Source organism: Dendroctonus ponderosae, unplaced genomic scaffold, assembly GCF_020466585.1.
Source record: "Dendroctonus ponderosae isolate FM_Combo_2020 unplaced genomic scaffold, Dpon_F_20191213v2 Dpon_F_20191213_9, whole genome shotgun sequence".
In the NCBI taxonomy this organism is placed as follows: Eukaryota; Metazoa; Arthropoda; class Insecta; order Coleoptera; family Curculionidae; genus Dendroctonus; species Dendroctonus ponderosae.
Genome location: NW_026019116.1, coordinates 5951437 through 5972680, shown reverse-complemented (window position 1 = coordinate 5972680; position 21244 = coordinate 5951437). Strand labels below are relative to the sequence as shown.

The window sequence follows — 21244 nt, the reverse complement described above, 5'->3', positions numbered from 1 at the left end:
TTTGACGAACATTATTGAAACGCATTTTTTCCGTGCTAAAAACGGACGAAACATGGATGGTTATTCGCAAACATAAAAAGCTCCCTGGATACTTGGGCCTTTTCCAACAGCGACTTGAACCGACAAACAAAAGCCGTTTTCATTGACAAGAAAAAAGGGTCTTTATCAGTAAAGGGCGGCTGACTGGTTTACGCGCTCTCAACAGCCATTCGCACCTTGGCAGTGGAGACAAAAGAGCGCGCTGAGCCATAATTGGCTAACGCTGACCGCTATAATAAAATTATCGGTTCTCGGCCAGAATTCGCGGGGGTTCTCGGCCCCACATCAATGGCGGCGGCCTGAAACAAAAGACCGCCGTTCCGGGGCGCCCGCACGATCGCTGCGATCGATCTGACCGATAGAGCCCCATTAAGACATTGTAATTAAAAGGTGTCAAGTCGGGCCATCGGTCCGGCCACCAGCTCAGCTGATTTTACGCAAAAGGCCCCATTTATCGTCCGAGCCTCCGGCCGTCTAGCTGGGAGAAAATCCGCCATTCAATATTGTGATAGGGCCACAAAAGTCCCGATAATCAATCAAGCCCGGCCACAATGCCGATTTTATCAAGATCCCATGATTAGGTGTATTCAAGATAGCACGGATACGTGGGTACTTGATTCTCTATGCGGTACTGTGCTCGATAGGAAAAAAAGAGGACGTTTGATCGTCCATGCCACACACTGCGGTATGCGACCTCTGACTCTTGTTATTTTATTAAAAGATGTTTTTATTGCCGGCCGACATCGATGGGGCATTCAATTTGATGGACGGAGAAAAGTCCGCTTCTACTCGCCCAACTAGGAGAATTCGAGCTGATTTTCAACGTTAAAATGCTGGCGGATTGTTCGGCAAACTCCCAAGACTGACTTGGAACACGAATAATCGCTCCTTAAGACCAAGAACGAGAGTTTTTCCGACCGGAATTGGGCAACCAAAAGAGTGTTAAGTGGGCGACTCTGTAAAATGTGTTTCAACTATACCGGGTGTCCCAAGAAGAAACCGCTTTCTGATTCTGAGTAGAGTAAAAAAATGTAGAACAACATCGAAAAAAATCGTAGGACCGATTTAGTGGTTACCCACCCTGTATAATTTAAAACTTTACGAAAACAACCTTTTGTCTACTTAAGGCAAATCGAATTACATTGCCAACATATACAAAAAAGACTGAAACTCACGTTCGAAAGTTGCCTAGTTTTAAACTAAAATTACTCGCTTATTTCATCTGGGACACTATATATTTTGACATTATCGGGCGCAGAATTTAATTCTTCACGAAAAAGGATTCTAACACCAACCCGGCAAAACCATCGGTTTTTTCAATAAATGCGATTTTTGCCACAAATGACAAAAATCTTAATGAAAGCTGATAGTTTATGCAAAAACCCACTAGGCCAGTGCCTCCGGCCTCCTAAAACTGGGCAATTGAAATAATGTTTAGTGGGCCCCGTCGCAAAATTTGTTTCAACTATATAGGGCGTCCCAAGAGGAAACCGCTTTCTGATTAGAGTGGAAAAATGTAGAACAAAATCTAAAAAAAATCGTAAACCGATTCAGTGGTTACTCACCCTGTATAATTTAAAACTTTACGAAAACAACCTTTTGTCTACTTAAGGCAAATCGAATTTCAATGCCAACATATACAAAAAGACTGAAACTCACGTTCGAAAGTTGCGTAGCTTTGAACTAAAATTACTCGCTTATTTCATCTGGGACACCCTATACATTTTAACATCGTCGGGCGCAGAATTTAATTCTTCACGAAAAAGGATTCTAACACCAACCCGGCAAAACCACCGGTTTTTTCAATAAATGCGATTTTTGCCACAAATGGCAAAACTCTTAACGAAAGCGGATAGTTTATGCAAAAACCCACTAGGCCAGTGCCTCCGGCCTCCTAAAACGGGGCAATTGAAAGAACGTTTAGTGGGCCCCGTTGCAAAATTTGTTTCAACTATACAGGGCGCGCAAGAAGAAACCGCTTTMTGATTAGAGTGGARAAATRTRGAATAAAAKCCAAWAAAATCGTAGACCGATTCAGKGGYTACTCACCCTGTATAATTTAAAACTTTACGAAATCAACCTTTTGTCTCCTTAAGACAAATCGAATTTCAATGCCAACACATACAAAAAGAACGGAAACTCACGTTTGAAAGTTGCGTAGCTTTGAACTAAAATTACTCGCTTATTTCATCTGGGACACTCTATATATTTTGACATTATCGGGTGCAGAATTTAATTCTTCACGAAAAAGGATTCTAACAGCAACCCGCCAAAACCAACGGTTTTTTCAATAAATGCGATTATTCCCGCAAATTACAAAAATTCCAATGAAAGCTGATAGTTTATGCAAAAAGCCACTAGGCCAGTGCTTCCGGCCTCCTAAAACGGGGCAATTGAAAGAATGTTTAGTGGGCGCGCAAGAAGAAACTGCGTTCTGATTAGAGTGGAAAAATGTAGAACAAAATCCAAAAAAATCGTAGACCGATTCAGTGGTTACTCACTCTGTATAATTTAAAACTTTACGAAATCAACCTTTTGTCTACTTAAGACAAATCGAATTTCAATGCCAACACATACAAAAAGAACGGAAACTCACGTTTGAATGTTGCGTAGCTTTGAACTAAAATTTCTCGCTTATTTCATCTGGGACACCCTATATATTTTGACATCATCGGGCGGAGAATTTAATTCTTCACGAAAAAGGATTCTAACAACAACCCGCCAAAACCAACCGTTTTCCAATAAATGCGATTTTTGCCGCAAATGACAAAACTCCTAATGAAAATTGACAGCCGATGGAAAACCTAGTCCTAGTCTAGTAGGCCTTTTTTGGCTTCCAAAACGTCAAAGTTGGAGCGCTTTTGACATTTTAATAGAGCGTTTTGATATTGAGCTGGAAAGCTGTCAAAATCCCACATTGCTCTACAGCGCAAAGAAGTCATCATAAGCGAATGTTCCAGGCCGGAGTACACATTGGCGTTTGACCTCTGGAAAAGCTGCCATAAAAATGTTTTTTCTTCATAATTTTTCATGAGGAGCAGAAAACGATAGTTGATAAACTTGCCAAGCTCAACCCAGCAGGACTTTTGCGAAAGCAACAGCAAGAAAAGTAAAGATAGATCAGATGAAGCATACACCTAGTACACCTAGAGAAAGGAAAAGTTCCAGTCGATCCAGGCCGACTTTCCTATCCAGATCTGCTTTTGAATGATAATACGCCCGTAAGTAGAGTCAAGCCCTTCGCAATGAATGGCTGCAGCCCATAAATTTCACACATAATGCCCATATGGTAATCCGAGGTGAATTTGAAGCGTCGTCCCCCCAATGGGGCCCGCTGTGCTGAGACCGCGGATCGCAGTGGGCGCGATTTGTAATCCTTTTGGGTTCGGGCTGAGCCGCTCTAATCCGATCGTATTTCACTCTGCACACTCCCTGAATTTTAATGTGTTTTAAAGGGCACTTAGTGGTTCAGTCGTTGCTAATCGTCGAGTGGACGATCAAGCGATCGTCCACTTGTTCAGACCAGTTGAAACAATCGTTGCCATTAATGGGCTACTTGTGCGACTTTCTTTTTTTTTTGGCTTCAATTGTTTTGATGTTCATTTTTCTGAAGGTTTCCTAGTGGAAGCTGTCAGTTTTTTATGGAAAGGTTGAGTGAAATGATTCATTTTGAAACTGATGTTTACAAACCGAGCAATTGTGAGGATTTCCTGCGATTTTTGACAAGTCTTCAGGATGTTTGGAGTGGAGACGTGTCCTTTACCTATCGTAAAAATTTCAAGTTACTACTTGCATTCGTTGCAAAGATGAGAATTTTTGATGTTAAAAGCGCCGCAAGAAACATGCATTTTCCACTGATAGTTCGTAAGCCGGCAAAAATCAATAATAGAAATATTTACATGAGGAATTAAGCTATTTGGGGGATAAGTGTTGTTTCAAGACTGTGAAGATTTCAAGTCGCAACTTGCATCAGTTTGGAAGCTGCGAGTTTTTGAAATAATGGGCGCTATTTAGCCGAAACTCATTTGAGGCCAAATTATACCACTCAAAAATCCGTAATGAGGGAGATTTTCAGGAAACTTTAAGCAATATAAGGCTCAAGTATTTTCTTAAAATTCTGAAGACAAAACGTCGATACGTGCCTTAGTTTGGAAGATCCGATTTTTGGACGAAAAGAGCGCAGTTGGGTGGAAACTTCCATTGTGGGGCTGATATTTAGTACGCAGGCAAAACTCCGGATTGAGGGCTATTTTCACATCTATAGCGTAAAGAGTCTTCTAAAGCTGGTGAAACTTCCAAGTCCTTATTTGCTTTCCTTCGAAAGATTCGCGAGTTTCAACTCGCTGAAGCTGCGAATTTTGAGGCTGATGTTTACCCAGCTGGCAAAAATCAGGATCACAGGTTATTACTACCAAACTTTCAGCATCGGTACAATCGAGTCTCCTCGAAAGACGCAAATAATTGCAAATTTCTAGTTGCTTTACTTTGGAAGATCAGAAAGGTTAACGGACAGAGTGCAGTTGGATAGAAACTTCCATTTTGAGCCCAATTTCAGTAAGCTGGTAAAAATTAGCATTCGGGGCGATTTTTATCAAACGTTCAGCGCCGTTAGGCATGAGTTTCCTCTTAGAACGAAAGCGATTTCAAGTAGCTACTTGCATTCGTTTGTAAAATGCGAGTTTTTAAAGTAAAGAGCGCAGTAGGGTCAAAACTTTTATTTGGCGACCTAATTATACTAAAAAATCAGTAATTGAGGCTATTTTCATAAAACTTTCAGCACCGTTGCAGTAAGGCATCTTCTTAAGATTCTGAAGATTACAAGTTGCCACTTGCTTCAGTTTGGAAAATGCGAATTTTTTAATACCCGTGCGCAGTTGAGTGAAAACATCCATTTGAGGCTGGCATTTATCAAGCTGACAAAAATCAGATTTTGGACAGCTCTTCACGAAGCTGTCAGCATTTATAGAGGCGGAGGTCTTCTAAAGGCAGCCGTAGCTTCAGGTTTGTGCTTGTTTTCGATTAGACGATGCGAATTTTTTAGGGAAAGGGCGCACCGGGGCAGAAATCGCCATTTGAGACTGATGTTTAGCAAGCTGGAAAAAATCAAGTTTCAGGGTCTTTTTCATCAAACTTTCGGCATCACTGAAATTAAGCGTCGCCTAAAGTCAGTGAAACTTTCAAGCTCCGCCTCAGTTTAGTTTGGAAGATACGATTTTTCGTTTTTTCGGAACATCCAGTTCAAAAAATATTTTCCAGGCTGCAAAATCCGCATTCCAGCCGATTTGTGTGCAACTTTCCCCATTTAAAGACCGAAGTGTCTTCTAAAGCTGGTGAAAATTCCAATTGGCTACTTGCTTTACTTTGGACGATGCGAATTTTCAAACATCAGCACGCACTTGCCTCAAACCACCCAATTTCGCCTGCAGCCAATACAGATAAATTGATGCACGGTAATTTTTGGGCCGCCGTGCATGCACATGATGAGGAATGTATATTTTGATCCTCTGAACAAGCGACCAACGAAAAATGGGCGAAATGAATCGAAGAAACGGCGGCCTCAACAGCGGCCAACATAATAAAGTCTATAAGTCACAGGTCTGGTGAATGACAGGTGTTGTATATAATATTATTGTACAAATACAATATGAGCGCATTTTGATAAATGGTGGCAGGACCAGCGATGGTATCCAGCAGACATTCCTACCGGCCTTTTTGCCTGTAATGACGCCGATTTATCTACTTAATCAATTATGGGTACATGTGTGTTTATTTATGCGGCGGACGCCGCAATTATTGCACAAGTTTTTCCGCTAAATCTCCTTGGACTCGAATTGGAACTTTTCTAGGCACTTTTCCCTGATTTATTGGCCACACCACTTTACACTTGGATAGTGTTCTCACAACAAATTGGGCAATTTCAGCAAAACCGACATAAATTTCCATTCCTTAGCTCTGGCAAGGGCGATTCAATTCTCTATCCAACGATGCCAAAACGAATTCTGTGGCTCGAATGGTTCTTGAGAAACTTCGAAAATAGCAACGTCATGTTCAAGTGGATTTTGCAACTCAAAAAAACCACGCAAATGTAAAATTTCTTGAATTCAAGCATTTTTTGAGAAAACTGCCAACATTTTCTTATCCATGGTTCACTTTCTAAAAAGGCCATGTATTTCTGTCTAGAATGATGTACAAATGAGCGTTCTTGCTCATTTTGCCGCCGAGAAATGAGCAAAAACGGGACGGAAAACATGGAATTTTGGCATAATCTTGCACCTAAGCGTCTGATATTCAATTTTCGCTTTCTGGGTGAAAACCACTCGAATTTCCTCACTCACGTTGTTACGACTGAATCGAGTTATCAATTCTCTATTCAACTATGTCAAAACGAATTCTGTGGCTCAAATGGTTCTTGAGAAACTTCGAAAAAAAAACAGCGTCATGTTCAAGTGGATTTTGCAACTAAAAAAAAACCACGCAATTCTAAAACTTCTTGAATTCAAGCATTTTTTCAGAAAACTGCCAAAATTTTCTTATACATGGTTCACTTTCTAAAAAGGTCACTTATTTCTGTCTAGGATGATGCACAAATGAGCGTTCTTGCTCATTTTTCCTCCGAAATGAGCAAAAACGGGACGGAAAACATTAAATTTCGGCATAATCTTGCACCTAAGTGTCTGATATTCAAATTTCGCTTTCTGGGTCAAAACTGCTCGAATTTCTTCATTAACGTTGTTACGGCTGAATGGACTTTTCAATTCTCTATCCAACGATGCCAAAACGAAATCTGTAGCTCGAATGGTTCCTGAGAAACTTCGAATAAAGGCCATTTAGCTATCTCTGAAATGATGTAAGAACGAGCATTTTTGCTCATTTTGCTTCCGAGAAACATGCAAAACGGGACGGGAAACATGAAATTTTGCAATAATCTTGCGCCACCCTTGCACAAAAGGACGATCATTTTTCTAATTTCATAAACAACAGAAGACTGTATTTTTTCTACATAACCCTCCCCCTTAACTTTAAAGCTGGATCCGCCCCGAGCTCTGGAAGGAGCGACCATCCAGTAGACACTTTAGTCGAAAAACGCTGGGCTGACTGTGAAGATTCTGATAGTTTCCTCAATACCTTTAAGATCCAGACAGTTTTCTTCTGCTGTTTGCGACCAAACAAAACTACGATCATAAACCCAAAAGTTAAAAATATTCATCTGGAACCTGGCTGACTGGTGGTCGTGCCGCATAACCGAAACGTTGTCCATGGAATGATGATCGATTGGCAGCATCAAGGTGAGGTGTGGAACCCGTGAAAAATCCCCCGAAAATCCGTTAATGTGTAATGACGCGTAAGGGCTGCAGAAGCCCTTTTGTGACCGACCACAAAATACAACAAGGGGGCCGGAGAATGAGCGCCTCTGATACACAGGTTTTCGAACAGGCCAAGATGCACGTTACATCGCCCTGACATGACACCCATTGTGCCAGCCCACTCTATTATTTTGCACTTTGAACATATTGACTTTACAAGGGTGTGAGTGTATATTTATCATATTAACTGAGGTAAAAGTTGTGTTTGAGGGGCGCCCATTGTGCGAATTGTTCCGATATGGGGCGCGATCCGATCGGTTGGGCGGCCCGTTTCACTTCCTCATCTCAGCCGACTAATCCAAATTGTTAATATTTTAAAACTATTATCAGGGTGTGTCGCATGACATAAGAATCGGGGATTCTACATATGTATGACCTGGCCTGGTCTGGTTTGGTCTAAGTGGTTTACCGCCTAAGACAAAAGGTTTAAAAATTTACAAACAATCATGTCTTCGCGCCTACTTCGTGTCTCAAACAATCATTTTGACACTGAATTGCATTTGTTCCGGAAACATGATCGCCTTAAAGGCTGGCTTGGTTTTGTCTCTGCTGATGCCGATTGAAGCCTCCTTTGCCGGTTTACACTACGCACTTTTCCCCGATTTATTGGCCACTGAAAAAGCGAACACACTTCCGAAGATGAAAACCGTGCGTGCTAGCGAAACGTCCGGATCATATTCCCATCAACGAGCAGTTCTGAACAAACCACATCAGCCGTTGGAATTGTGTGAATGGAGTCAGCAAATGTTCAAATTGGCCCTTAAATGTTGAATTTTAATTGGCAAATCTTGAACAAAACTAATTTATTTCAATCTAAATAACGAAATCCCTAATCAGCAAACGTATAGTTTTGCTAATTAAGAGTTCAACCGAAAAAACGCATTGCTTAGCCCCGGTATATCGAAATGGTGCGACAAGGACTGGCCGGTTTTGACGTCATTTGCTATGTGCGTCTCGCTCTTACTACAGCGCCACCCCAAGGAAAAATAATCGCGGCTGTTACAGGGGGCACCTAATACTAACTAGATCGAAAATGTGCACAAACTACTACTGGACTTATTAGTTGGATTTTGTTACTTTCGGTGGCACGGCGCCAGCATAACATTTTTAATGCTTTTGTTGTGCGATTAAATTTTCAGGATTTTTTAAAGAAATCTCACAGAATTTGAATAAAAACGTTCGGTTTGAAGGCGATTTTTATTAGGCCACCCAACATCTACTTTTTGTGTGATTTTTTTCTTCCCCGAAATTGAAGGTAAAGTTTTTCCTCAAAACAATGACAATGTCAACCAGCTGTTTGCTTCAGTTGCGCTGGAAAAATTCTAGTTTGAGGGCGATTTTCGTGAAATATCTAGCGTTGTTCCAGAAAAGTATCCGTTCGTAGACGCTGAAAATTTCAAGTTGCTACTAGCTTTGGCTGGAAGCTACGAATTTTTTAAGCGGAGAACGCAGTTGGTTTAATACAGCCATTTGGAGACCGCTATTTAATACATTGGCAAACCTCAACATTCTGGCCGATTTTTATGAAATTGTTGGGAGCTTTAGAGYCAAATGTGTTCTAACGGTTGTGGAAACTACAAGTTGCTACTTTTCATACTTTTGAGCGGGCGATATAAAAAAATAGGGCGCATTTTGATAAAAACATCCACTTTGAAYCGATKCTAAGTTGGCAAAAATCAGGACTCTGRGCGACGCTTTTGATACTTTTGGGGATTTTACAMTAAGGTGTCTTCTACAAATGGTGAAAGTTGCGAAGCGCTGCTTGCTKTAGTTCGGAAGCTGCTAATTTTTAAAGGAAARGAGTGTGTTGCATCCTGCACAGCTTTGATATTAAATRCGCCATAATGYCTTRAACCTAAAACCGSCTTWGGACTAATTCCTTGCAATTTAGATAACAACATCCAAAACTAGAGTTTTGCTTATTACCAATCCAAGAGCAGGAACGCATTATTTAGCCCCGGTATATCGAAATGGTGCGACAAGGACTGGCCGGTTTTGACGTCATTTGCTATGTGCGTCTCGCTCTCACTACAGCGCCACCCCAAGGAAAAATAATCGCGTCTGTTACAGGGGGCACCTAATACTAACTAGATTGAAAATGTGCACAAACTACTACTAGACTTATTAGTTGGATTGTGTTACTTTTGGTAGCATGGTGCCAGCATATTAAACAATTTTTAATGCTCTTGTTGTGCGATTTTTGTTGGCTCTTGTTTGGAGAATTCACATTTTTATCCAATCTTTAACAATCCAAAGCTTTAACATGTTCATTGGGACGATAAGAAACGTTTGAGAAAAATGAATGGAACAACAACCTCGAGATTGGAGGAGAAGATGCGCCAAAGTCAACATTCAATCAATGTGACTGTAGAGCTCAGTATTGCTAAGACCACAAATAACCTGCCGAGTATTGATCACTTGTGAATATTTACTTTGAAATATTTTCTTTTCAATTGTCCGGCAGATTAGGGACGCGTCGAGTCGTTCCGGCATTATTATCTATCAAAATATGTGCACGCCAGATTAGAATGCATAATATTTACGTTGCGTTGATTGAGAGGTTTGTATGATTTTCAAAATTCCGCTATCGGAAAAAATCAGTGGGAAAAACCGGCGGATTTCGGGTGCAAAACGCCACAGAGGCTGCCGCACTTATTTGTTGGATTCAGCTGACGACAAAAGCCTCTTATTGTACGTTTGAGGTATAATAAATGGTTGACAAGGGAGCCCTTGACTGTGCGAAAAGGTGTTTGAATGAACAAAGCCCCGATATACCTACTCAAAGTCGATGTTAAAGAGAACCAAATCGGTTTATCAGACGATCAGAGATCCATTTAAGTGGGCTTTAGCGTACATGTTTATTATGCGGCTGCATTTCGGAAAATCCATTTCCATTAGGGACTCGGAGCGCGTGGTATCGCAGACGTAACAAATCACTCGCACAAAAGGCCTAAAAATCGGGAAACGGTCCCTTAACGACCGGTGGGCAGTTGGCACACAAAACCGCGTAAATCCCTCTTCGTCTTCGTTTTTCTGGTTGTTGGCTCGCCATCGCCGTCATAAACTTGAGTGGGCACAAAGAGACGCGGATGATGAACAGAGCGGTTTGTCCACGTGCTCTCTTGAAGATTTTTGAAAAATCGCCACGGTGCGACGAATTTCAGGGGGCGTTTCAATGGGCGCATATTTCAATCAATTTTCGCTCGATTTATCCGTGCTGGTTATTAGCCGCAGGCCGAAGGCTGGCATGTTCAGAATTATTGGCGCAGTCGGTAGCAATTGAGTCCACAGTATTAGAACAATTAAATTGACATGCTTTGACCTATAAGACGATAACTATGTGACGTAAAAATGGTTTTCGGCAAATTGCCAGCAGTTTTTTGCTTGAAGTCAAGCCGTTTTGGCTGTTTTTCGAGCGGGTCGGGGCTGGATTGATGCTGCTAGTATTTTCGGAAAATCGCCAACGTTTCGCCTTTTTCGCATGGGAAAAAAGTCTGAAAACAACCGGCCAGAATTTCTTTTTTTGCCAGTTTAATAAGTGTTTTCTCTGTTTTAAAAATTCGTATCTTCCCAACCGATAAATAACGGCTTCAAAATGGAGGTTTCTATCCACCTGCGTTGTTTCCTTTAACCACTGGTTTTTTCCAAAATAGATCGAGGAGGAACTTGAAATTTTTACCCTGTTTAGCAGATACTCGGCGCTACAAATGCCGAAAGTCTTCTTGCGTCCTGATTTTTGACAGTTGAAATATCTGTCTCCAAATGGATGGCTTTACCCAACTGCGCTCTCTGCTTCAAAAAATTCTGTTCTTCCCAACAAAAGCGAGTAGGAACTTAAAATTTCACCACGCTTAGCGGGTTCTTGGCTCTACAAACGGGGAAAGTTTCATAGAAATCACCCTACAATTCTGACATTGCCAGCCTATTAAATGTCGATCTGAAAATTAAGGATTCTAAAAAAATGCGCGCCCCTTTTAAAAATTTATATCTCCCAAACTAATGCAAGCAGCAATATGAAATTTTACCCATCGTTAGAATACACTTAACTCTATATAYGGCGAAAGTTTCATGASAATCTCCGGGAGCCTCAATTTTTGGCAGGTTCGCAAATATTAGTATCAAAAGCGATGGCTCAAAACATTAGCGCTCTTTCGTTGAAAATTCGCATCTTCCAAGGACTAGCAAGTAGTGAGTTTAACGTTTCACTGTTTCTAGAAGACAATCGACTCTAAATATTCTCAATGTTTGATGATAATCACCATGAAAAATTACCATTTGCCAGCTTCGTAAACATCGGTGTCTAAATGGAAGTTTTTYYCCAACTGYGCGCTCTTCTTTAAAAATTCCGTTYGTCCCAATAAAAGCSARTAGATACTTTAAATGTTGTCAAWTATTAATCAAAAATTAAATCACCACGTTYAGTCGATACTTGGCYCTACAAACGCGGAAAGTTTCATAGAAACCACCAGAAAATYCTGACATTTACCAGCCTATTAAATGTCGATCTGAAAATTAATGATTGACGAAAAGCGAGCCCCCCCTTTAAAAATTTTGATCTTCCAAACCAAAGCAAGCAGCAAAATGAAATTTTACCCATTGTTGGAATACACTTCACTCTAAATAAGGCGGAAGTTTGATGAGAATCTGCCTGAGYCTTGATGGTTTACAGTTTGTTAAATATCGGTMTCAAAAGCGGTGGCTTTGCTCAATGGGGCTCTCATTTAAAAATTCAGAACTTGCAAGTGGCCCCAAGTAGCGATTCGTAAGTTTCACCATCGTTAGCCGATAATTCGTTGTAAATAGTCTGAAAGTTTCATCACAATCCCCATGAAAACAGACAATTCCCAGCATCGTGAATATCGGTCTCCAAATGGAGGTTTTACCCAACTGCGTTCCCTCCTTGAAAAATTCGCAACTACCAAGCGAATACAGGTAAATTTTCGAAATCTTGAYAAYCTTAAGAAGATGTTTGACTCTACAGATGCTGATKGGTGCATAAAAACCACGYCAAATCCTGATTTTTACCAGCTAAGTACCTAAATATCKGCTTTAAAAGGGATATTTTTGATCAACTGCMGTTGTTCCTTTAAAAATTSCGATTTYRCAAAATCAGGAAAATATCAGCTTACGATTTTCGGGGTTTTTAGAAATCACCTGACTCTACRGAGGCTCGMATTTTCATCACAGTTSCCTTAGATCCGAAGATAATTATCTTAAKGCTTAATAAATRTCGCATTTTTTATCGCAATTTTAATCTAAGTACCTGCTGAACTTCGTYCCTCAAAAAAATTAAATCGTCCAAACGAAAGCAARRAAAAATTGAAAATTATTGCAGTCTATCAAAGGCAGCACTTCACTCTAAAGATGCTGAAAGTTTCAARAAAATTGATACTTTTTCAGATCATTTTTTTGCAAAGCACCGCTTGTTCTGAGCGGGTTTGGGACRAGACTGAAACTGCGTTTATTTCCTAAAAAGGGCCGACGTGTTCATAGATTTTTCGGCACAACAAATTGATTCCTGATGATGTTTGAAAACCGAAACGTTTGTAGTAAGTGTAATCACATCGCTTTCGGCTCACTTTGCTTCGAATAAACGAATAGCTAGTTACTTTGGGAACGTATCTGGTATAAATTGAGACTGTTTTGCATATGCGAGCTCAATTACGAATGCAAAAAGGGCTGAAAAAGAGTGGCGGCGCGTTAACGAGCCCTTTGATACATAAAACTGCGCTCAATTTTCAATTTGATCGGGCGTGGCCGCAGCCACGTCACCCGGGAGTGTTTGACATGAAAATGAGTTAGGAACAGACGGGAATATTAAGCGACCGCCTGAAACCTGATCCTGGTGGCGAATTTTCTAGATGAGCATAAATACGGGTTTTCGTCGAAGCCCCATTAGGGGCAAGTTAGGACTCATTGATGCGGCTTCGGCAGCGATAAATAATTCGAAAAGGTGCTCGATGACACATTAAAAAGCCCGAAAACCGTCTTCTAAGTCATTCGACGACTATGGAAACCCGGCGGACAGCGAGAAGAGAGCCAGTTTTACCACACTCATATATCATCAATAAATCACTTAAACCACAATAAGGCTTTGTAAGAACAAAGTCGTATATACGAATTTAAGAAATATAATGTCTGGTAAGAGATATGAAATAAGAGGTGAGATGTAAAGTCGCCGACACTCTCTCGGTGATTTTTTATTTTAATTTTTTCGTTTTTTGATAAATGGTCCTTCGGCATTCCGGGCCTTTGTTCGGAAGCTCGGGTTCTTCGGGTTCTGTCATGGCCGTACCCGCTCGAATTCGGATTTATTTCCATATTTCGCTGGCAAATTTTCGCTGGTGTTTTCGAAGCACCAACCAATCTGCAGGACATTTCTGAGCTTCCAACTGTCGGTGGGATTTGGAAGGATTTTCGAACACATAAAGAGTACCACGAGTTTTTTCTTATTTTAATGTGTTTTTAGCTTATTTCAGTTGAGACAAGCTCGTATTTGTTTACATCGAACGAATGCAAACGATTTTTTGGCCTATTTTCTACCAGAACCATGTAATTGTCTGTCCATTGCTAGTCGCGATAGAAGTGAGCCAAAGTGTGCCAATTAATCATTTTTTTCCATCAAACCTTTTGCCAATAATGCGACTGATTGTAAACATCCAAAAAGTTGCAAAGCACAAACATTGTTGTTTCAAATTTCCCATAAATTCGCCGAAATCCAATCGGTTTTGGTTACTGAATGTGGAATGTGATTATTGAAAAAACGTGTTTTTTTCTAATTAATTTCTAGAGTTTCACTGAAGCATCAAAACTGGAAACTCGTCGATTTCCAGCTAATTTCTATTCACGTATAAACATTTTGTCTTAAAGTCAGCACATCGTTGGTAGTGCACTTTCCATCACATGTTGTTTATAGACCTTAGATCCCATCGACGTTCTGACTTTTAGCGAAATTTTCATGGGGTTTCAATAATTCGTTGTTTCGATCTGAACAATTTCGAAAACTAAATAATTTTTTTACCGTACTTGTGAAAGCGCGCTTGGAACTATTTTTATTTTCTAAAGCTCGACCTTTTGACCGATTTTTCAACCGAAAAAGAGAAAAAACTGTTGACCGAAAATGTGTATTTTGAAATCGATTTTTACCCAGCTGGAGAAAATCACGGTTGAAGAATAACATGTCATGTTTGTTCTCAACACAGCCAAAATTTTCAAATGCTGCTTGAGTGAGTTTTGAAGATGCGAATTCTTAAAGAAGGGCGCCCAGTTCAACAGAAATACCAACTTTCATCCTGGCTGGCATATCGCCGCGCTTTGCAGGTTTTTTATGAAACTTTCGCCGTTTTCAGAGTGAAGTGTCTGCTAAAGGGGGTGTAAATTCCAAGTCTTTGTTGCCTTTAATTTAAAAGATGCGAATTTTTAAAGGCAAGAGGGCAGTTGGGTTAAAACATCAATTTGGAATTCGCTGTTGACGAAGCTCGCAAAACACAAAATTCTGGGCGATTTTCATGGCAATTTTCCTATCTCTACCCCCAAGTGTCGTTTACGGATGGTGCAATTTTCAAATCTGTATTTGCGTTAGTTGCGAAGATGCGGATTTTTAAATGCAAAGAACGCAGTTGGATAAAAACATCAATTTAGAGTCCGAGTTTTACGAAGCCGGCACAATGAAGGACTCCTGGCGATTTTTTTGACACTTTTGTTATTTTCACACCCAAGTGTCTTCTAAAGAAGGCGAAAATTGCAAATTGCTATTAGCTACAGTTTGAAAATTGGGAGTTTTTAAAGGAAGGGACGCACTTCAAAAAAAACATCAATTTTCCGTTTTATTTTTACAAAACTCGTAAAACCCAGAATTCCGGGAAATTTTCATGACGCTTTTCCTATCTTTAAAACCACGTCGGGTCTAAGGATGAAGAAAATTGGAAATTGCTGTTCGCTTTGGTTTGGAAGATTTGAATTTTTAAAGAAAAGAGCGCAGTTAGGCAAAACCTTCAATTTTCAGTTTGATTTTTCCTAATCTGATAAAACGCAACTTTCGAGACAATTTGCAGAGAAGTTTCTGTTTCTTTAAATTTAAGCGCGTTCTAGAGACAGTGAAAGTTTAGTGTAGAGGACGAACCACGAGGGAAAGAAGGAGCGCAGTTGGGTAAAAACATTTACTTTGAGAGCGATATTGAGTCAATAAAAATGAGGAATTTGCGAAATTTCTATGACACTTTAAGATTGTGTAGATCAAAGTGTCTTCTAAAGATGGCAAAATTTTCCAGGCATCACTTTCCTTAGTTTGGAAGATGTTAATTTTTAAGAAAAAGCGTGCGGTTGGGTAAAAGCATCCGCTTTAAGACCGAGTTTTAATCAGCTAGCAAGATATGTGTTTTTTTTTGTATTCTGATACGAATTTCAGCGTCTTTAGTGCAAAGCGTTTTAAAAAAATGGTGATAATTTCAAATTGTTGGCAGCTTTAGTTTGAAAGATACGAATTTTTTAATGAGAGGGCACAGTTGGGGCAAAACACACAGCTTGAATGCGATACTCAGTAAGCTGGCAAAAAGCAACATTTTGTTGAATTTTGATGAAACTTGCCACATCTTTAGCTGAGAGTGACTGCTAACGAGGGCAAAAATTTCAAAAAGGCGCGTGCTTTCGTTTGCAGGATGCGAATTTTTAACACAGAGAGCGCAGGTTTGGAAAATCATTACTTTTGGGACCGGCATTTAATGCACTGGCGAATCTCAGGATTCCGAGTAATTTTCGTGAAACTTTCAGATTGTGGAGACTCAAGTGTCTCCTAAAAGTGGTTAAAATTTCAAAACGCTGCTTGATTTAGTTTGCCCAACTTGAATTTTCAAAAACTAAACTGATTTTTTGCATTTTTTCCTCCAATTCAATATAAATTTAAATTAAATGCGTTTTTTGTGCCGAGCCTTTAGGGCACGACACTGACTGTATAAGGAAACTGAAAAATTACTACGTTTAGTTTCGATTCTCAGGCCATCATCAGTTGAAATATTTCAAAATCACATTAACATCGAGCGAGCGAACTTGCAGGCCGCGTTTAGTCAAATTTTGACACAAAACCCGAATCATTTGCCTTATAAGGGACGTTTCGGTTCACAAACCATCATCATTTGTCGCAGATGCATTTGTTGTGAATATGAGATCCGAAACGTTTGCTCCAGGAAGCATTTGATTCAGGTTTTGTGTCCACAATTGACTGAGAACAGATTGAAATTTCATGACAAATTCCTCACTCATTTCGAATTTAGTCAAATTTAGACGCAAAATTTGCGTCACTTGCTTGATACTGTGCGTTTCGGTTCAAAGAGTCTTTATCAACTTCAAATTGTTGACGCAAATAATTTATTTCGCTGCAAATTGCAACTTTCCATTCAGAGCTCCAAACATTCCACTAAAAAACTGTTTTTATCTGAAAAGATCTTGATTTTGCCATTAAATAAAAACACTTTTCACACTCGCCCCAACATTAAATCAACACTGGAAACAGTGGCGTGTTGAAAGGGCATTTTGCCTTCATTTCCCTTGAAAGTTAATGAGCCAATTTACGATCGCACCAGCGAATCAACCGGTCACGGAAATGGCAAAGAATGGAATGATTTTAAAGCGCGCAAAGTATTCAAGTGCCATGGGAAATTACAAAAAAAACCTCTGCTCAGTATTCATGAAAACATTTGACCGAATCGTTCGATTCTAACAAGATAAACACGGCCGGACGGACGTCTTGCAGTCATCATCATCATCTCGGCCCATTCAGTGAAACGAAACCAAAACAACACGTCGAAAGACGTCCATCTGGGCCGTACCCATATGGGTCCTTAAGAATGCCCATTCTTCACCGCACTGACAGCTTTTCATTGTGACTCTGTATATTTTAAGATTCAACTCTTTTTCGAGACACAATGCGGCCTTTTATTAGGCGGATTTGATGTGTTCATCGTTTTTTATGAATATTTTTCCCAAGTCGTGGTGTTATTTGTGGATGATTTAATAATAAGGCGGGTTTTTTTCCGATGCCCACGAAACCTGCTTGCTGGTCGTTTGGCTGCCACTCCCAAATTTTAACACATTTTCAAACTAGTTAACGCCAACCTTTCCATCGCACCTCGTAGGCAAGCTGACGTAGTCTGGCTGCGGGCATGAGAGAGAATAACATGTCGGTTGCCATGGTAATCAGTCTGTTCTTGTCGCACCTTGCTGATATACCAGGGCCGAATCAATGGAACAGGGCGTTATTTTCCAAAAGTGCGAGTGATTTTTTGTCGCGAAATCGAAAATGTACGGGTAAATCGAAATGAGAACTTTCGAGGGAGAGAATTCGCAGAAACTGCCAAGAAATCACATATAAAACATTTTTTGATGGTTTCACCAATTGAAGCAATTTGATGAAGGCATCAAATGTGCGTCTCGCTCTGTGCACAAGCAATAGGAAAAGAACGACAATTATTGCGTCACTGTCAAATAGCTTGGGACAAACTGAACATCAAAAGCGTTTGTTCTGCTTGAATTTCGTCAAAATCTGATCATTAAACAAATTTGGAGTGTTTTCGCGTTCAAACCAGTGTCGCGCCCGAAGGTCTGGGCACAACTTAGGCATTAAATACCTTCATTTCTTTATCTTCCAGTCCATCCAAGAAGCTGCTTTTCGATTTCGTGCACATTTCCATAGTTTCTCTATTTCTGCGCCGAAGATATTGCACAAAACCACCCACCCACACGCAGCACACCGTATCAAGGGTGCGTCTCAGATGCCAAAACACTGTGACCAGATCAGATCAGCGCGGACATCGAAAACAAATGACCATCACACCTACGAACCATTCAAACAACTAGCTTGATCGACCAACAGTCTCAGCCCCAATAGCTGAAAGACGCATCTGGTCCTGAAAGCCGGCCTCTGATTGGCCGGCCAGTTCGCAGGCAAATAGCGACGGAGGCGGAGCCTAATCGTCGCCACGCCCACGATGTTTCAGCTCGCGATTGTTTTTGTTTGTTTTCTGGTAATTTGATTTGTATGGATTGTTCGACTAGGGGCGGCACCACGCAACGTGCAAAGAGCAAGAAGTTTACCTGGGGTGTAATTGATATGAATGGAGTATATGCATGGTGGATGGTTTTAGGGATGGAATATGTGAGTTTTTTTGGTGTGGGGTTTCGGATGCACATGGGGTTTCTTGGTTCTGCTCCCCCAGTTAACCCGGACGGGGAAGTTGATGATTTCTGGGTTGCAGTTGGAGATTTTCGGGTTGTTTTTACCGCCATTTGTCTTCTTAAGATCGTAAAAATTGCAGAGGGCTTCTTGCTTTAGATTGGAAGATGCGAATTTGTAAAGGAAACGGGGCCCCGAATGAAAAAATCAATTTAGCGATTTTTAAGGAAGCTGGCAAAACGCAGAATTCCGGGCGATTTTCATAAAAATGTTCTCAGTTGTGCAGCGAAGTGGCTTCTGAAAATAGCAAAATTTTCAAATCCGTACTTGCGCTAATTTTTTGAAGATTTTCAGGTTACTGTGCTTTCCTACTAAACTACTAGATAACGTTCTGCTTGAACAACAGGCGCTTTGAACGGGATTCATAAAAAAGTCTGTGAGTGATTTTGCGCCCTCAATCACTCCTCCAAGACTGCACTTGAACCTGTTCCGGCCCCCTCAGATGTCCGATAAAAGTGTCCTGTAGGAAACGTGCGCGCATGAAAGCGATTAGTGGACAGTTAATAAAAAGACACACGTGACTTTCGGCAACATCACATTAACTCTCAATGTATCCATCCGAAGACGAATTATCTGCGGTGGAGGCGCCTATTGTGACACGCCGATTCGTCACGGATCAGCAGGCCCCATAGGGGCGTATTTACTTCAGTCTTGTGCACCTTTTAGGGGCAGCGATTTGCGTGAGAAAATCGAGTCTCAATGTTCGGAACAAACGAGCCCAAGTTGGACACGATGGATTATTGGATTGCGACTGATTTTCGATTCCTGTGCGCGTCGCCATGACGACGGGTCGCCGTCACCAACGGGAGCGTCGCGACGCTTTGGGGACCCCATCAAAAGGGGGGAAACTGGGGGCGCCTGTTCCCCAACTATCGGGATCCGAAGGTACGAAGGAGGAGTGAAAATTTGTGAAGACCAAATCAAGGATTATTAGTGAAAACTGAATGCAGATTCGATGGGGTTTGCACAGGAGCACTCTGAAGATGTCAGGCGCTCGTGCTTGCGAAACGTCGGATAACATTTTTTTTTGCAGGACCGCGACGGCTGAATTTTGGTTTAAAAACACCGAGGGAAACAGATTGTTTTAACTGAAAATATCCGCTTTCATCGACTTTCATTTTTTTACTCAGAAATGGGGCTTTGCATGGAAAAAATTCTAGATATATTTTCTGTTCCTAATTACCCACAGAATTAGCAAGTAATTTCTGGTTTAGCAAAAATAGCGGGTTAAGCAGTTTTTTCTCATCTGAAAGTGTCCGGTTTATATGGTTTGAGCTCTTGGCCACTGCAACAGGTCGACTTTTATTTTTTTGCACCAAAATGGGGCTCGGCACGAAAAACTGCCTAGGGACCTTTTTGGTTCCCAGTTGATCGTAGAATTAGCCGCTAATTTTTAGGTTGGGAGAAATCGGGGGTTTAGCACTTTTTTCCAGATGAAAGTGGCCGGTTTATATTAATAGGCTGTGGGCTCTTGACCACTGCAACGGCTCGACCTTAACTTATTTTTAGTAAAAAATTAGGCCTTGCACGAAAAATTTCCAGATATCTTTTTCCTTCCTAATTGATCACTGAAGTAGCATGTAATTTTTTGTTTTGTTTAGCAGTTTTTCCCCAATTGAAATTATCTGGTGATTGCGTCAATGTATAAAATTCAAATTTCGCTTTCTGGGTCCAAACGACTGGAATCTTCTCACTCATGTGGCATCACTGAATCGGATTCAATTATCTATCCAACGATGCCAAAACGAATCATGTGGCTCAAATGGTTCTTGAGAAACTTGGAAAAAAGCAGCGGCATGTTTGAGTCGAGTTCGCAACTCGAAACCAACTAATACGTGTTGAAATCCAGGAAAACTGCCAACATGAGGCTGAGATTTTCTTGAGGAAAACTAGTTCTTGTGCGGCCCCTGTAATTAATGGGATGAAACGGAAAAGCCGCCCCCGAAGGGATAATTTCAAGCTGGGTGTTTACAATCAGTTCCGGAAACGGGAACATTCGGGTCGCCGGCGTCGGCAATCAAAAGCTCCCTGCCTCGAAACCCTCCACCTTCAGGTTGAGAGTTTATAATCGAGGAGGAGGAGGAGGAGGATCGCGAACGGTTCCGGTATGTCATGATAGGCGACCATTACCCAACTTTCTTTAATCTCTTATTACATAATTGGGTTATTTTTCGGCGCAGGATGAGGAGCTTTTGAGTGATTTTTTATCGTTTGTTTGCGTTTTGGAGCCCGACGTTTAGCAATTTTTTAGAATGCAGTTTCTACTTGGAATTCCGAGAAAATCAGTTTATGTCTGGACGCGGACTTTGATAGTGAACTTTAAAAAAATTGGCTGGTTTGAAAGTGGCGATTTTTTTAGTTTGGCAAATCTAAAAATTTCGTTTTGCTTGCAACTACGCCATATTCCGTCTATATCTAGATGCACATTTTGTTAGTGCCATATAAAAAATTGGTTTGATCCTTCCATTCCAAAATTGATTTGATCCTGGCCAGAGGCTACAATTTGGTTTTTGAGCCGGAAGTTTAGCAATTTTTAAAATTCTGGATAACCTTGGAACTCGACGGAATTTGCCTGATGCCTCGACCCGTATTTTGTGAGCACCACGAAAAAAAA

At 40.8% G+C, this 21244-nt stretch overlaps 1 protein-coding gene and 1 long non-coding RNA gene across 2 annotated transcripts in view; both read right to left on the bottom strand.

Annotated features, from left to right (window-relative positions):
* Positions 1 to 21244, bottom strand: part of LOC109542289 (LIM/homeobox protein Awh) — a 34733-nt gene that overhangs the window by 9176 nt on the left and 4313 nt on the right. The window lies entirely within an intron of this gene.
* Positions 8640 to 11751, bottom strand: LOC125505659. The gene is made up of 3 exons (XR_007282321.1): positions 11676 to 11751; positions 11083 to 11614; positions 8640 to 8790 (listed from the first exon to the last, which is right to left on the bottom strand). It is a non-coding gene; the product is annotated as an uncharacterized LOC125505659 (long non-coding RNA).